The following is an 18,624-nucleotide window of genomic DNA, read 5'->3' as shown; positions in this document are numbered from 1 at the left end:
CTTCACTTTCCCAGCAAACGTCTACATGCAGGTGGATCCCTGACAGTGCCAGGTAAGTTAGGTAACAGAAACAGTAATCGACCTTCATCATGGAATTGTTACGACTTCTTTGCCTATTATGTTACACAGGCAAAACTGTTAAAAGTAATACCATCTGTCTTAGAGCAAGGAACATTTCACTTTAATAAAGGAGATTTACTTTACTTTTTAACTTTTCCCTTGAAAAGAAATATTAAGTCCTTGAGGAATAAAATAAAATTCTCTGTTCAACAGATATAATGGACATTACAGATATCAGTGATCTGGGCACAGGTCAATTACCCAAAACTTTCAAACTATTTCTTACCATTACACAGCATGTTTTAACACCATATCCTGCATTCTGCCAGCAGAACTTTACAATTTTTTCCTTTTTATTTTACATTCTTTGCAATTTGAACATCCCCACAGGATCTGTAGGGGTTGGAACAGATTGGATGTAGCTGACAATAACGTTTTAACACTATAGTATAAGGTAATTGCTTCGTTACAATAATAGAGAAATAACTTGATAATAAGCAACCTGTTACCCACTGTGAAATTTACGACAGTATTGAGATGCTTGTAACAGCAAGTTCTTAGGTGCAAACTGAATTTGAACAAGATGAATTGGAATTAGCTATTTTCTGCCCAGTACCACAGCCAGTGCCCTCCAGGGCCACATGTTGAGAGTGAACCCAGGAGACTCCAGGGGCAGGAAAACAAAAGAGACAGCCCCCCCAGGCCCTGCTAGCCTAGCTGGAACCACTATACTGCTCCTCTTAGCTTTTCTCTGGATGACATCCTCTCTGCCATGGAACAGGGAAGTCATGCAATTGATAAAACTTCATATATCCACAATTAAACAGTTCTGGTACCAAAGTCCATTTATTTTCCACACTGCAACTATCTCCAAATGAAAATGCAGAGCTGTATGGTAATCATTATGACGTCTGGAACAAAGGCTGAAAAGCAGAAGTACACACCTCAATAAAAGAAAACATCTCCTGTAGATTCCACAATACATCAATTTGTAGAGACACTGCAGTACCGAGATATTTTCTTTTATTCAGTATAAATGGGTTTATTTAACTACTTCAGTTCCCTCCTGAACCCAGACAGTGGGTAAAAGCTGATTTAAGCGCCATGCTGATTTTTTTTCCCTGTCAAGCCTTTGGGTAGTGTATAAGTTCATTTACGGTACATTAGTCTCCACAGAAAATTCACAATCTGTGACATTCTACAAGATCCCCATCACATGAAGAAGGCTACTTTGCCTCTCCTGGCAGCTTTTATTACTCTTATGTCCCCACAAATCCCAAACTCACTAACACTAAAAGAAAATGGAGGGGCTATTCTGAAGAAGAGAAAAACGTTGTCAGACTGTAACTGCAAAATTTTTTCTGACCTTCCTTCTTGAGGGAAAGATTTAGACAAGTAATACTCCTCCGCCCTCCCTTGAAGCTAAACCTGATGCAATTCTTAAAGACATTCTCCAATGAACCTGCTTGGTTCTTCAGTACCTCTAGAGAGAACATGTTGCATATATGAACATTTCGCCTCCTTACACTTTCCTTGCTAAGAGCCTACAATTGTGCCTTCAAATTGAGAATGTAATTACTCTTCATGTCACTTGGACACACACTTCTCATTGGAATTCAGTTATGTGGCAGATAACAGCTATGTCTATATCTAAATATTTTCATATCATTTTTTACAGCGAGATATATAACTGGGTTTCCCCAAAATCCACATTAAAGTAGTTAAGTTGTAGAAAAATCTTAACAAGCATTTTAACATTGAAAAATATCTTTAGCTGGACAGATGCGAAGGCACCATTCAAGAGCATCCTTGCACAATGAACCTTAAGAGCATTCTTGCAAGATGCACGAAATCTTTATTTAAACACCCACAAAAAGCAGAGAAAATTCATCTAAATCTCAGTCTTTTGTACTAGGACAAACACTTGTCAAAACTTCACACCTTTCAGTTACAGGAGTCAGGAAGGTGGCAAGATGAAACTAAAGCTTCTTCCCCTTCCCTCTTCTCCTTCAAGCCCTTACATAATCCATTCAGAAAGGTAGGAGTGATCTTATTTGGAAATAGCTTTTGACATTTCTATTTTTACCTGTAACAAAAGTGTAGAGAAAAATTTTCATTAGAAAGTTTCAATGGCATAAAGTTTCTTATCAAGAACTTAAGCTTTAAATTCATAGTCACTCTTACAAATAAATTCAAGAAAATACTTCAAAGCTATGGTATTATTCATTTTTCTGTATGAAAGGAAGAAGTAATTAAAAATAAAAATGCAAAGAGTCATCTCTTCCAAATGCTACTGAGAGATCTGAGGAAGCTGCATGCCTGCTTAAGAAACTTAGTCATTCAATTCCACCTTCCTGCTAAAAGACATTACAGGATACAAATCTGAAATGACTGAAGCACAGTCATCTCAGAGCAAATCATAAGTGCTGTCTTCTTCAACTTCAGGTTTTTTAATGGAGGCTAATCCTTTGCTCCCTATCTCTTCTTCTTCTGCCTTCAGTAAAAATACATTATGGACTAACAAAACCTCTCATCAGCTTGTATAGCGAGTCTGCATGAAAAAAAAAATTGAGGACAAAGTTTTTAGATGTGGCTCTTCCTTTCTGGTACAATTTTTATCTAGATAGTAAAGATTACAATATGTATGAAATATCCTTTTATATACTGAAAGTAACTGAATTAATAAGGTTGGAACTTTCACAGATATTTAACTAAAATTAAAAGTTCAATAAAATAAGACAATTGAAATTACTGGAAAGATTGCTAGTAGTTTCCCAAAGGCATGGGAAGAGCATAATGCAAACAGAGAACCTGACAGTTATGTTCCTGAAACTGTATTTCAGAACAGACTATCTATCTAGGAGACAAGACTGAAAGAGACAGTCATCACCACACATATGTACCTTTTTTGATTTATTGAGTGAAGAAACAGGCTATAGTATTTGATTCTTAGCCTTTGTATGCTTAGTTCAAGCTGAGCTCTCCTGTCTCAAGTGTGTATTTTACTGCAGAGGATCTTTGTTCAACTAGTCCCAAGTCACAAAATGTGCCACTTCGAAAACCAAACCGAAGAGCAGGCGCTAATGGTGAAACAAGTAAGTGGACATAAGACTTCTTCTAGAGAAAAAAACACGTCCAAACATGCTGAAAATTGTGTCATAGCCTAACAGAACACGGCACAAAATTATCAAAAAATTGTTCATTTTGAGCAACATAGCAACAATCAACTGCTCAAAAGTTCAGTCACGAAGTTCAAAATAACACTGGTTTGTGACAAACATCTCTCAAAATTTACATTGAGCTTTTTACAGGGTGAGGCAGTTACAATGCAAAGTTTCTCTTTGGGGATTATTTTTTTTTCCTCATTAGGAAAGAGTTTCTTTTAGATGTATCAGAACCAAAATTATGCTGTTTCTCTCAGGACACTCACGCAATAAGCAGTAGTAGATTAGGCTGCACTGCAAGTCAGTTCCAAGCTCACTCAGGTTTTAAACATTTGAAAAAGCCTACCCCAGATTTCCTGGGTTTAACCAAAGCTCCGGAATCCTCCTGGCTTAGTTCTTGTAAAAAACCATTTACAGATCGCTGCAAAATACAAACTAAAAATATCAAAAAACATCCTGTATCTTACCGGCAGGTATTATTCCCATGCTATTATTATCAGCACTAGCGCCCTCCCTGGTCTCCCCACCAATCCAAAATTCTATGCAAGAAGAACAAAAACATTTTATCTTTTTTTCCAAAATCCCAAACCACTGCACTTAACAAAGATGCATTTTAGGTACATGGTTTGTATTTGTATCACAGGGAAGACCTGGAACAGAAACAGGTACAGCTGCTAAGGGATGCCTCAGGAAAAGAGACAGTAACCTGAGAGCAGCTAGAGACCATTCCAAAGGCAGTGCCAGAAAAGAAAGTCCAATACCTAAAAAAGCAGTGAGTCAAGTGCTCCAAGAGCTCTACTGAAGGTCCTTCCTGCCCTGCAAATTCTTATTTCAAAGGCACACTCTACCATTTACTTCATATCCATTTATCATTCTCTAAGTTCAGCCAAACCAAAAGCACGCAAAGGTGCCATGAACCCAGGGGCACACAAAGGACTTCAGCACTGATATTAAAGTGGAGACAGTGTTGACAAGTTAAAGAAATTGGAGGAATTACATTTTTTAAATTGATTATCAGGGCTTAGAAAAACATCATCAGGAGAGATGTTGAAACAGACAGATCTTTGTGTTAATTTCACAACAGTAGCAGTAAGGTTTTATAGGCATCTGGTAAAACAGTAGACAACATAACAAAACAGGAGTAGAGAAAAGAACAAAAAAAGAAGGATCAGGTTAGATCATGCCTGCAATTTAAAACTGGAGCACTACATTCCATGCTGCATTTGCAGATACAAATTTAGATGTTTGTATTGCAATGGAAGACTGATGCCATCTTTTATGTTACCTGATTATAAACTGGACAAAAAGCGTCTTTACCCCCCCCCCACACACACACACACACACACTTATTTTTGATGCAGAGATATCTAGGAAGTATCTGTGGAAGAATGATTTTGAGTGGGTTATTTGAACTCTGCTAGCAGGCTGTATAACTACTTCAGTGAATACGGCAAAACATAGAATCATAAATCATAGAATCATAAATCATAGAAAATTAATTATAGTGGCTTAATTATTGTGACAAAGGATGTCTCAGTGTAATTCTACATTCCCTGTAGGTAATAAATCCAAGGCAGTCAACAAGTTCACAGGTTACCTCACATTCCTTGTTTCTTTGCCATCCCTCCCCTGCTGCACCACATACTTTGTGTGATGGAACAAAATGACTTGTTCATTTTTCTTCAGATGGCAGGCTGATATGAAATCATTAAATGCAATGCTGTAAATTGTGTTTTGGTGCTTCCAAACTACTTTTTTCATTTATATTAATTTAATGAGTTAATATTTTCTTTTCCACACTTCCTAGCAGTTCAATTCCCTGAACCCTTCAGTTCTTTATGTGTGTGTGTCCCTTACTTTCTGCACTGTTGTTATACTAAGGACAGAGACTCAGATTTTGATAAAAAGCTCTATAAATAAGCATTTGGCTCTCCTTTTGCAACTAAGGTATTAGATAAGATACTTTTCATTTTTATGAGGCTAATCATGTCATTTCTGAAATGGAAAAAAAGCAGGAATATAAATTGAAATAGACTGTAAAGGCAATCAGCAAAGTTGCAACCCCCCACCCTGACTTTGCAAACCTCTGAACATTTAAAACACATTCAAGCCTTGCAGAGATTTGCTTTTATACATATGCCTGAATTCAGCTGGGCAATGAATAAAAAGAAAATGCATTTGAGTAGATAAGAGCACAAGGCAACCATTGAGTGGGAGTCTGTATGCTAGAAAAGAGAAAGCAAATAGTAAATGTAAAGCCCCTAACTTCTGAAAATATCAAACACCATATTCCTCCTTCCCTTTTAGCTTTTGAGACTCCATGTGTCAAGTCCCACTTCAGAGGCTTAACATATTTTACTTTTAGAAGCCCAAACACAAGGAGATGATAAGGACTTGGATTAATAATTTTACTGATACAAAAACCGTCCTGAACCAGCTGCCTGTTTTCCCTCCATCCATGAACTCCCTGAAGTTACTATTCATTATCAACCTCTTCTGAAAAAACAAGGTTCTCTTCCTGAAGTGGAAGATGTTCATCATTGATTACTGGTCTGTAAGTGTAATGTAAGAACACATTATTCCACCAAGCTCTTAAGACAGGTGAAATCTATCCAGAGAACATCAGCAAGAACTCCACCAGCCCTTTACCACTCAAAGCACAGTTAGCTTGACTGTTCACAGGGGGAAAGGGAGACAGGGCACACAGACATAAAACAATGCATTACACTAATTCTCATTCTATTAGCAGAACACAAACTTTAGCTTTTTCTCATTTCAAGCATGTTCACCTTCTCACTTCGTAGTGTTTAGCTTGCATAATTAATCAGCTTCAACTATGAGAAAGAACTACACAAAATGCTTTAAAAAAGGGATCACAAGAAAAAAGCTGGATACACAGTTTTCCAGACTTCAAAGCAATTGCGTTTTCTTACAGATGCACAGCAGGGATTGCTTGAGGAAAGATATCTTGACTTGTGCAACAGAGACTCATCCTAAATATTAATAAAAGGGCTGACTTGCAAAATAAAAAAAAAATACTTTAGTCTAACACTATTATAACCAATAAGAGAAGAAGAAGGTAGTCCTAGATGTTGAGCTTTAAAGGTGAAACTCCTTTAAGGCAAGACTGTCATTAAAAATCAGTGACCTGAAGAAAAATATGACAAAAGTTGGCTTTCTTTTCAGTGATCAGCAAAGCTACAAGTTTTAAAAATTATCTCCATCACTTTGTACTTTATATAGGACACGCAACAGCACTACAAGGTTTTAAATGCCTTTTCACTGAATCCTCAAGAAACACAGAATCACAGAATCACAGAATCCCAAGGGTTGGAAGGGACCTAAAAAGATCATCTAGTCCAACCCCCCTGCAAGAGCAGGGTAACCTACAGTACATCACACAGGAACTTGTCCAGGCGGGCCTTGAATATCTCCAGTGTAGGAGACTCCACAACCCCCCTGGGCAACCTGTTCCAGTGCTCTGTCACTCTTACAGTAAAGAAGTTCTTCCTGATGTTAACGTGGAACTTCCTATGTTCCAGTTTACACCCATTGCCCCTTGTCCTATCACTGGATATCACTGAAAAAAGCCTAGCTCCATCATCCTGACACCTACCCTTCACATATTTGTAAACATTGATGAGGTCACCCCTCAGTCTCCTCTTTTGCAAGCTAAAGAGACCCAGTTCCCTCAGCCTCTCCTCATAAGGGAGATGTTCCACTCCCTTAATCATCTTTGTGGCTCTGCGCTGGACTCCTTCAAGCAATTCCCTGTCCTTCTTGAACAGAGGGGCCCAGAACTGGACGCAATATTCCAGATGCGGCCTCACCAAGGCTGAGTAGAGGGGGAGGAGAACCTCTCTTGACCTACTAACCACTCCCTTTCTAATGCACCCTAAGATGCCATTTGCCTTCTTGGCCACAAGAGCACATTGCTGGCTCATGGTCATCCTCCTATCCACCAGGACCCCCAGGTCCCTTTCCCCTTCACTACTTTCCAGCAGGTCAACCCCCAACCTGTACTGGTACATGGGGTTGTTCTTCCCCAGATGCAAGACTCTACACTTGCCCTTGTTAAATTTCATCAAGTTTCTCCCCGCCCAACTCTCCAGCCTGTCCAGGTCTCGCTGAATGGCAGCACAGTCCTCTGGTGTGTCAGCCACTCCTCCCAGTTTTGTGTCATCAGCAAACTTGCTGAGGGTGCACTCAGTTCCCTCATCCAGGTCATTGATGAAAATATTAAACAGCACCGGTCCCAGCACCGACCCCTGAGGAACTCCACTAGTCACAGACCTCCAGCTAGATTCTGCGCCATTGACCACAACTCTCTGCCTTCTTCCTTTCAACCAGTTCTCGATCCACCTCACTACTTGATCGTCAAGCCCACACTTCCTCAGCTTATCTATGAGGATGCTGTGGGAGACAGTATCAAATGCCTTACTGAAATCAAGAAAAACCACATCTACCGCTCTACCATCATCCCTCCACCTAGTCACTTCCTCATAGAAGGCTATAAGGTTGGTCATACATGACTTCCCCCTCATAAAACCATGTTGGCTGTTCTTAATGACCCCCTCATCCTTGATATGCCTAGTGATGGAGTCAAGAATAAGTTGTTCCATCATCTTTCCAGGGATGGAGGTAAGGCTGACCGGTCTATAATTACCCGGGTCCTCCTTCTTGCCCTTCTTATAGATTGGTGTGACCTTTGCCATCCGCCAATCCTCAGGCACCTCGCCCATTTCCCACGACTTACCAAAGATGATGGAAAGTGGCCTAGCAATGACCTCCGCCAGCTCCCTCAGCACCCGTGGGTGCATTCCATCCGGACCCATCGATTTACAGATGTCCAGATTGCATAGCTGATCCCTAACCCAATCCTCATCTACCAAAGCAAACTCCTCCTTTGTCCTGACTCCTTCTGGGGCTATAGAAATCCGGGGCCCTCGGGGAGAGTCTGCAGGAGTAAAGACAGAGGCAAAGAAGGCATTCAGCACCTCTGCCTTCTTTATATCCTCTGTCTCCAGGGCACCCACTTCGTTCAGCAGTGGGCCTATATTGCCTCTTGTTTTAGTTTTATTTGCTATGTATTTGAAGAAGCCCTTTCTATTGTCTTTAACCCGACTAGCAAGATTGAGTTCCAAGGAGGCCTTAGCTGTCCTAATTGCCTCCCTACATCCTCTAACAACTGTCCTATATTCCTCCCAAGCGGCCAGCCCCTCCTTCCATAATCCATAGATTCTCCTTTTCCACTTGAGTTTGCCCAGCAGCTCCTTGTTTAACCACGCCGGTCTCCTAGATCCCTTACTTGACTTCCTACTCATTGGGACGCTCCGATCCTGAGCTTGGAAGAAGCGGTCCTTGAATGCTAACCAACTATCTTGAGCCCCTTTACCGCCTAGTACACTTTCCCATGAGACTTCCCTTAGCAGTTGACTGAAGAGGCCAAAGTTGGCCCTTCGGAAATCCAGAACTCTGGCTTTGCTAGGTATTCTATTCCTCCCACACAGGATCCTAAACTCCACCATCTCATGGTCACTGCAGCCAAGGCTGCCATTGACCGTCACCACTTCGACCAAACCCTCCTTGTTGGCGAGTACTAAATCTAGCAGCGCTGCTCCCCTAGTTGGTACGTCCACCATTTGCATTAAGAAATTATCATCAATGCACTCGAGGAACCTCCTAGACTGTGAATGACTGGCTGTGTGAGTCTTCCAGCAAATATCGGGGTAATTAAAGTCCCCCACGACGACTAAGGCATGTAGTCGCGAGGCTACTTCCAGTTGCCTGTAGAAAGCCTCATCAACTCCTTCGTCCTGATCAGGAGGTCTGTAATAGACCCCCACAACTGTATCACCCGTGCCAGTCAGCCCCTTGATTCGTACCCACAGACATTCCACTTGCTCCTCATCCGACCCCGGACAGAACTCAATACATTCTAGTTGCTCTCTCACGTAAAGAGCAACTCCACCACCTCGCTTCGCTGACCTATCTTTCCTAAAAAGGACATAGCCATCCATGACCACATTCCAGTCATGTGAAGTGTCCCACCATGTCTCTGTAATCGCCACTAGATCATAACCTTTAGCCCGCACACAGACTTCTAACTCCTCCTGTTTATTCCCCATGCTGCGTGCATTGGTGTACAGGCATTTCAGGGAGCCAGTCCTAGTACTCTTTTTCCCCTGCGGGACAGGGTCTAAAGAGCTATCCTTTCCCACAAGTGAAACAAGAGATTGATAGTCCTCCTTAGCCCGCCATCCTTCAATCCCTAGCATGTTCCTCTTCGGCTTGTCCCCAACAGGCCCAGTTAAATCCCCTCCCCCCTTCCTAACTAGTTTAAAGCCCTGTCAATAAGCCCTGCTAACTCCTGCCCCAAAATCCTTTTTTTTCTCTGGGACTGGTGTATCCCGCCTGTCACCAGCAAACCAGGTGTCCCATACAGCAGCCCGTGACTGAAAAACCCAAACCCCTGCCTTTGGCACCAGTCACGTAGCCATACATTAACCTGCAGAGTCTTCTTATATATCCCTTCACCCTCGCTTGCAACAGGTATGGAGGCAAACACCACTTGCGCTCCAGACCCTTTAACCAGCCGTCCCAGGGCCCTGTAGTCTCTCTTCATTGCCCTTACGTTCCTCGTAATAATTTCGTCACTGCCAACCTGAAAAACCAGCAGTGGGTGGTAGTCAGACGGCTGCACCAGTTCAGAGAGCTTCTTTTTAACATCTCTAATCCGAGCCCCAGGCAGGCAGCAGACCTCCCTGTGGGGTGGATCTGGTCGACAAATGGGCCCTTCTGTTCCCCTCAGAAGGGAGTCACCCACCACAATTACTCTTCTTTTCTTCTTGGTTGGGGAAGTTCTGAGGCATGTGGGTGAGTGACTAGCCCTGGGTGACTCACTAGATAGATTTGCCTCCCCATCTCCATTCACCTGGCCCTGAATTTCCAAGACCTCATACCTGTTATTCAAGGGCAACTGGGAGGGAGGAAGGGATTGTGAGGGTTTTCGCTTACCTCTCCGAGGAGGAACCTCCCTCCATCCATCCTTGTCCATTAAGCTCTCTCCAGCTGATGGCAACACAACAACTGATGTCTACACAGGACAGGCACAGAACAGGCTGTCATTATTTTATAGTACTTTAAAGTCAGTACAAAGCGTATGGTAAATGGGATCACAGCTCTTAGAAACTTGCAGCGTTCTGAAATTCTGCAGTCTTCTACAAATATTTTACATAAAATAAGGCAGTAGAGAGAAAACAAAAAGCCTTTCAAAGTTCCACCTGAGTATTTTCTGAACAAAGGAGTAACAGCCTGTACATTACACTAAGCACTTCTGTTAGCATTAATAAGATGTAAATGATTTACCTTTCTGTAAAGCAGTGAATAAAAATGTCATTAGCGTTAACGAAGCATCTTTTAAAAAGCATCACATGACACTATGAAGCTGTGAGCTACTATTTACCAGATGGCTCAGCCTCTCATCAGATACTAAAAAGATTCAAAGACCCTTCTATGTCTGGTAGGTACTGTCTGAAGTATAAAATATTACCAGACATAGCTTTGTCAAAAAGATATCCAATATCTCTCTGGCCTTGTTATTATTGCATCCTCCAAAGCTCCAAGAAATGATGGGAAATACAGTTCTTCATAGGGGAAAAGAAAGAAAAAAGCAACAAAAACTATTTAAAACCATGTTAGCATACAAAATACGGCAAGATTATGACAAGAGCTAGCTCTGAGCAAGTTCAGTCTGGAGATTTAATTAAGTCCAAGCTACAAGCAGAATGAGATTTGAAAATATCTGTCATCAAGAGTAGAGGCTAAAGAAAGCTGAAATAAAAAAAGAAGCTAATAGTGAACTGCCATTTTGCAGCTCTGTTTCTCACAACATTGAGCTAGTTGGTCATTCATTTCTGTTGTGGTTAACTATATATCATTTTGATTATTATGTTATTATCATAGTCAAACTCTGTCAAAAAACCCTGATTTTTCTTCCAGTGAGAGTACATTCAAGTAAAACCAATTAGAGTACCTTGAAGAAAGCGTAAATTTTTTACTGAGTTATTTAATAATTAATCTTAAATATCCCAACAGGGGAAATTTAATTCTTATTTCTGACATTTTTTCCACTTTTCTGAAACTTCAGCACCATGACTTTGTGTCAGACTTCTAAACCCTTAATGCAAGCCTGCAGGAGAATTCTTACACCCATGGTAACTTCAGTATATTGCGTATTAATGGTAGTAACTGGATTTCTGTGTATTTCTACAAAAGCCCATTAAAGACAAGACCGACTTTTTCATTTCATTGCAAGATCAAGACTGAGACAATGAGATGGTATAAACCTGGTCCTCCCCCAATGCTTTTTTTTTTTTCTACTCAACGTCTTACCTTTTCCTTCCCTTAGTGAGGTATTACAGAGATCAAAAAGGAATTTTTCCCTCACATTAGATACTCTCAATCAAAAGTCACATTACAATATTAAATCTGACTTTAATCTTTGCTTCAGTGTAGGCAATAGCATCCAGTGTTTCAGCTTTGTTATAACAAATAATTTTTTTCATTTAAATCCTAAGCTACCTGCATAGCCAATGAAAACACAGTGAACTTCTCTGACAGACATCGGAAAGAAAGAACTCAAAATTGATGCATGAAACCATGTTTTCAATGGGCTTTAGGAGGCACGCGCTTCTAATAAAGTAAACCACAGCTGTTTGCAACATGGTAGAAAAAAACCCCCACAACAATCCTAAGAATTCTGTAATAGTGTTTCAATAAATCTCATTCTTTTCCTGGAAATCCATAAGGCTCCATCTATGATAAAATAAAGAGGTTGTTGCTTTGCTTTTTCTAACTTTGGATACTCTCGCGTCCAAAACAGATGATCTCACTGCAAAAGAGAACCCAGCTATTTCTCTCGTACCCACAGGCCACTACATATACTCAGGTTCTTTTCACTTATTTTCACATTTCTTTGAAAAATTTCCTTCTTTGTCTGGCTCTTGATAACATCCCACGGTCTCAAACCTTTTCCTCTGGCAGATGAACCTGATTAATATACCACAGCTCAGTTAAAACCTTTTAACCTTAAACCCCCCCGCATTCTGTCTCTTCCAGTACTTCAATACAGCTGTGACTACCAACACCCACAAGTACAGAAGAGGAACTATAGCAGAAATACTCTTATTCTGCAACAGTTTGTATGTGAAGAAACTTACATGGTATGCATACTATTAAGGAGCTGGCACACATCTTGGAGGCATTCAGGTCTGTCTTTACAAAGCTGACTACTCTCTCAAAACTGGAAGAGGTAATACCTCAAAACGTAGACTTGCACATGCTAGATACAAGTAAACAATCTTTCAGCTGCCTAGATACTGGGTAAATACACACCATTTCTTCAAGCCTTGTTAAACAACGCAAAAAAATATTTTTGTTAAAACAAACCACGGCATTTCGCATACTCTTGATCCTTTTTCTCTTAGATTGCTCCCTCACATATCCCTTTTAAGCACTGTACTACACAGAAGCAAGTCTTGAAAAAGAACTTCTGGTCTTTATGGTGCCTTGTACAACGTATCACACTTCCTCCAATGCTTTCAATCATTTATCAAATTGCTAGAATTCCAGGAGAAAAAAATAAAAAAATAAAAAAAAGGCAAAGAGTTGCAGAAAAAATGCAACATCTGGTCTAAATGCAAGGCATTAAAGACACACTATCACATTCTAAGAATAGAAGCACTTGAATATAATTACTGCATATGTTCTCCAGGGGAAATATAGTTTATGTGTCATTAGTTACAACCCACTGAGTCAGACTGGAAATTCTGAATGCTGCTGTAGACCTGTCTGTCAGTGAAGCAAGACCTAGCTCAGTTTTACAGTGCAAGTGATCTTTAAGCAACAAAAGCAAGGAAAGGATTATTGGGTTTTTTTCCATTTTTAAAAACACTATCATACTTATTTTGAGCATATAATCTAGAATAGCAGAGCATTCTAGAAAAATAAAGCAATGATCCATCAGTCTGATGAGACCATGCTCATTTTGATACTTTATCAAAGAGATTTTTAAAAGCTAGTTTGCAAGTCTTACTTGTCACTGCAAAACTTAAGTATGCTGAGTTGTGAACATACACTAACTCAAGAGGCAACCAGGGCAGAACCTTGCTTGTTCCTTGCACATCTTCTAGTCTTAAAATAAGGAAATCTTGTGCATCGGCCTGATGTGATGCATACACACACAGACTTCTCCGAGTGGGAGGAAGGGGGAGAAAAAACTTGAGATACGGTAAAAAGGTATGAACATAGAATTATGTGTAAAGAACCACCTACATCACTCACCTGCTCTTCTACTCAAAGAACTGCTTCACAGCAGGATCTGGAGCAAGCCCAAAGGGGAGACGGTGAAAACTTCCTTTTCTTAGGTATTCTTTTCCTCTAAGTCAGTATTTTCTAGCAGGATAATACTGAAAGAGAAAGCATTCAAATTAAGATCATCAGCCAGAATAATTTATGAAATCTTTTTTAATACTATGTTTTATTGACATTACAATGGTTGAGGAAGTAGAAGCTTCTGAATTTTCTGAATAGCCCTTCAAGTTTTTTATGGCAATGACAGCTTCAAGCAACACGTGACAAGACAAACTAGAAGGAATCATTACTTCCTTTCAGAACAAGGGTTTCAGCAGAGTTCTTACCCAGTGGTGCTCTCTTACATTTCATCTCTATTACTCTGTCACAGACTAGCTCCCTTTGCAAGAAAGTGAAAGGAGGAATCAGTTAAAAAAAAAAAAAAAAAAAAAAAAAACTAACCAACAACACCATGCACCCAAATAAACCCAACAACTTATTTGCTACGGTTTCTACCAAATTGGCTCCATATCACTAAATCCCTTTAAATAGGTTCTTAGTATCTGCCGTAGAATAAATATTAAAATACTCTTCAAATAAATAAAAAAATACACTTGAATCATAAAACCTGTGACATATAAAAGCATAAATATCATTGCGCTTTGCAGTGAAGAGCTCCCCTTTCTAAGATCGGGATCTCATCTCCACATCTTACTACAGACTTGCTTCACACAGGCTAATGTTTAAGATCTCAGTGAGGTATTGAATCTCTCAAAATCTCATGAAGTTTAGAATTTACTACTTCAGGGTTTAGAAATAAAGTTCCCTGGATCAGCTCCCCATGTCCTCAAATATTAGACCCTTCTTTCCCCAACAGTTTAATGTTTTACAGAATCAAAAAGCCTCAAGCATACTACACAACTTCAAAAGCCAGCAGCAAGACGGGTGTCGGAAGCAGACAAGTACACTCCGAGTATAGCAATATCAACCCTCAGACGATAAAAGTTACCAATTTTGCCCAAAACAGGAAAAGTACTAGGGTCAATTTTCACATGAAATGGTGAAGGAGAAAGCTCGGAGAAGGTACAAAAGCACAACCAAAGTCAACAAAGGCATCCTCAAGATCTTCAAAATAGTACATCCCTGTCACATCACAGAAATCTGATTAGTGTAACAAACTGTGCTATAGATTCCAGAGGTATTAGATACTAGATACCATATATACATACACATAACAAAGATGATTACTACCACAAAAAGCCTACACAAATATATTTATATATATATATTTTATATATATATATATATATATATATATATATATATATATATAAAACTCTCAAATACATTTGGTCCATTTTTATTTATTCTTAAAGGTCAGCTAGTAGATCATAGAAACTACTGCACCTCTTTCAAGGAAAGTTAATTCAAGATTTAAAAAAAGACAAAGCTTAAAACAGATGAGGCACAGACAAAACAAACAAACATTAATCCCAGTGGGTACGTTCTTTTAGCATTTTGTATGTAACAAGTTCTTATCATGTGAAATATTGAGAAGACTGATCTGAAGAAGGTTTTTAAATAGAAGAAATGTTTCTCTCACGTTTCATCTGCTGATTGAGCTGCAAAAAGCAGAGGTATACATGAACATTCTGAATACATACATCTGAAGTTATTTGAAATGACTAATGAAAATTCCCTAAGCCAAAAAAAATCTGAAAGATTGTGTTTAATGATTTCTTTGAAGCTCACAGTGGCTGTTTTTCATGAATTGATAATTCCTTACGTTTGGAATATTCTCTCTGTATATTAGAAAAAGCATTCAGTGTGTAATAACTGCTTATACTGGTTATAACATAAAATTATAGAGAAGAATCAGAGAATAGTTTCAGTTGGAAGGGGCCTTCAAAGGTCATCTACTCCAACCCCCCTGCATCTACATTACCATTTTCATATTTTATTTCACAATATATATGCTAAGTATTTCTAGTTACTATAGAGCTTTTGTAACCCTCTCTACACATTTCCCTTCAAATGACCACATCAGTACCCTGTTGTCATAGCAGCAACTTGCTTTTTGAAGCCCAGACAGCTAGGTGGCTGTTATTGAAGTCCAGCTAGGTAAATTACCTCATCCATCCATCTGCTTCTGTAATGGGGCAGAAAGAAAAAGCCTGCACAGTTTGTTACACCCACATCCCCTGCATCTCAATCTGATGCTCCGCATATGTACAGACGAGAACTTCCACAAAGCAGTAGCATTAAAACAGCATCTAAGCTTCCTTCCTTCACTTCCTTCCTTCACTTTCATTTCTTACAGCCCACAATCAGGAGAGGGAAAAAAAAAAAAAAAAAAAAAAGGAAAACACACAGCAGAGCCTCCCCTTATTACTCAGAGCCGTACTTTTTTAAGTAACGTATATGGCTTTCAAGAAGAATATTCAATTAACTTGTTAAACAATACCATACAGCAATAGCTATTATCCTGCTACTGATGCACCAACTCCAAAATCATTCAACAAGTCTTCGGCTTTCTGCAATGCCAGAGGAACAGGTACCTTTTCAATGTAGCTTAAATAACCACAACAACCTTAAACAACCTTTAAAATGTGCCTTAAATCAATATATTTGACCAAAGCAGTAAAAATGCAAAGGCATTCAATACTTGCAGAAGGCTGAACTTTCAGGTCTGTGTTCACCACTGACACTGTTCAAGCAGCAGTTCTTTTTCAACAGAAAGGAACCTATGATTCTGCAATGGCAGCCTTGCTGTAAGAAACATAGCTAAACATTGAAATAGATGGTGCTTGCTGTAAATTATTTCAGCAAGTTTTATTCTAAATGCCTTAACACATTTGCTCAAGAATCCACAATGGTCATCACAAATATCAGATGCATACAGCATCCAATTTCTTGGTACTATAAGCCAAATAAGCTATTCTGATCCTGGTTTTATTCACAGTCTCTAAAGTCAGTAAGGTCCAAAATTACCAACTGAGTTTACAGACTAAGAAAACCTGATGTCCCTGCAGACCATAACAAGAGCTTTTAAACAAGAACATCATGGTTCCCACAGCAAAAGCAATAAAAGCAAGAGGTGTGACAAGCTGGCACAAAGCCTGACTCCTAGCGCTGTGCACCTTGGTTCTTTAATGCGCCTTGGGTTAGAAATGCGAAGCCTCAGTGTCCTAAATATATAACTCCATTTTCAAAACCTCAATCTCACTTTCTGATGCATTGTCATATCATGATTTTCTGATTAAACAAGTGATGGTCATGAATAGATCTGCCTCAGATTAACAATGTCACAATATAAGCTAATATTATCAGGAGTTCCACATCTAATTTTTGCTCAGTTACAACATGCAAGCATTCCTTTGGTAGCCTTTTTAGATGTTTTTTTCTCCACAACTTTCTCCTCCAACCACATTAAGTCACAAAGCTAAACGCATGATTAAGCAAAAACACAAGTGTGTTGAAACAGACCACATGAATAATTCAGTCCCTGTTCTCACTTGCTCTTGCTGCCCACATTAATAGTCCTTGTTCCTCTCTCCTGAATATAAGCATTTATCCAAACCATCAAAAATTTTCCTTAGCCTCCAGAACATTAGCTTGCCATGTTTTATTTTGGCAATTAGGAAGTGTTGTCACTAGTGAGATGTTATTACTAAGTAAACTTAATTACGCAATAGCCAATAAAAATATTTTAAAAAAGGATGCACGTTTTGAACATCTCTATAACTTCTTCCACATTTTCCCCAGGGATCTTCCTGTAATGCAGATTAAAAATGGAACAAGTTCTTGGTTTTGTTGGCTGGGTTCTTTGGGGTTTTTTGAGTGGAATAAATAAGACACCAAATGAGTTAAACAATCTTCATACACCGCACATCATGAAATAATTGACATCAAGTAAACAAGGGTGACAAAAAAGGAAAGGAGATACAGAAGCTCACAATTGGAAATGGCTTGCTCTAAGAGCACACTGCACATTTTCACATTTGAGAGGCAAATATCTGCCACATGAGGAACCTCAGGCAAACACATTGATAAAAGTATCTTCATCAGTATCAAGAGGTGATTTCTTGCATACAGGCTCATAACTGCTCATTTTGAAGATGACAGCACCTTCCCATCCTAGTAAACAGAACAGCCACCTCAAACAAGTAATAGCAGCTTAATGTTGACAACCAAATTTCATTCCTTTTGAGTAAATTTACACCAATAGAGAAGACATGCAAAATGCTGGGTTTCATTCACACTTAGTAATAATCAGAAGATTCCTATAAAGTGAAAGTAAATCTCCACTTTCTAGCCATACAGGAATACTTTATTGCCAGAAAAAGGCTAAGCTGGCAAAAAAGCAGAGTGAAAAAACTTAATGAGGTTTGACAAGTAAAGCAACCAGCAATGGCATAGGTTCAGCATCTCCAACTACTTCAAATAAATTTATCCTAATGGAGTAATCATCTGAACAAGAAACAAAACAGTCATTGGTAGCCAGCTTCCTCTTCCTTTGCACCGGGACAGGAAAGAAAAAGGGAACAAGACTTTCCTACTAAATAAAAGCCTATGTAGAGGCGAGAGGGCCAACATTAAATCCTCCACACCAGGTAAGTTCTCAGTGCAGAGCACACTTTCAAGAAAACAGTTGTCTTCCAATAGTTTATAGTTTGTTTTGTTTCTGCTAATTCAGCTCCCCTGCTTTCCATGTGCCTAACAGATTTTAATAAGAGGCATACTTAGATTAAGAAATAATATTGTCGTGGTTTAAACCAATCCACACAGCTCGTCTACTCGCCCCCCAACCCTCCCCGCTCCCGCAGGGATGGGGAGGAGAATCGAGAGAATGTAACTCCCTCGGGTTGAGATAAGAACAGCCCAGTAACTAAGGTATAACACAGATCACTGCTGCTACCACCAATGATAATAGTGATAAGAGAAAATAACAAGAGAATACGATACCACCACCAAATGAGTTTGACCCCCCAAAGAGAGAGTGTGCCCTTCCGGGTAACTCCCAGATACCTCACTGGGCATGACGTGC

At 39.6% G+C, this 18,624-nt stretch overlaps 1 long non-coding RNA gene across 1 annotated transcript in view; it reads right to left on the bottom strand.

Moving 5' to 3' along the window:
* Positions 1-616: 616 nt before the first annotated feature.
* LOC136020121 (uncharacterized) overlaps positions 617-18,624 on the bottom strand; it is a 65,942-nt gene continuing 47,934 nt past the window's right edge. The window contains exons 2-3 of the long non-coding RNA XR_010615197.1: positions 13,569-13,693; positions 617-2,146 (exon numbers count right to left, since the gene is read on the bottom strand). This is a non-coding gene — a long non-coding RNA (uncharacterized LOC136020121). The remainder of the gene's footprint in view (positions 2,147-13,568; positions 13,694-18,624) is intronic.

This window comes from Lathamus discolor, chromosome 10 (genome assembly GCF_037157495.1).
Source record: "Lathamus discolor isolate bLatDis1 chromosome 10, bLatDis1.hap1, whole genome shotgun sequence".
NCBI classification, from domain to species: Eukaryota; Metazoa; Chordata; class Aves; order Psittaciformes; family Psittacidae; genus Lathamus; species Lathamus discolor.
The sequence above is the reverse complement of the archived record's forward strand: the minus strand, read 5'-3'. Positions and strand labels throughout refer to the sequence as shown.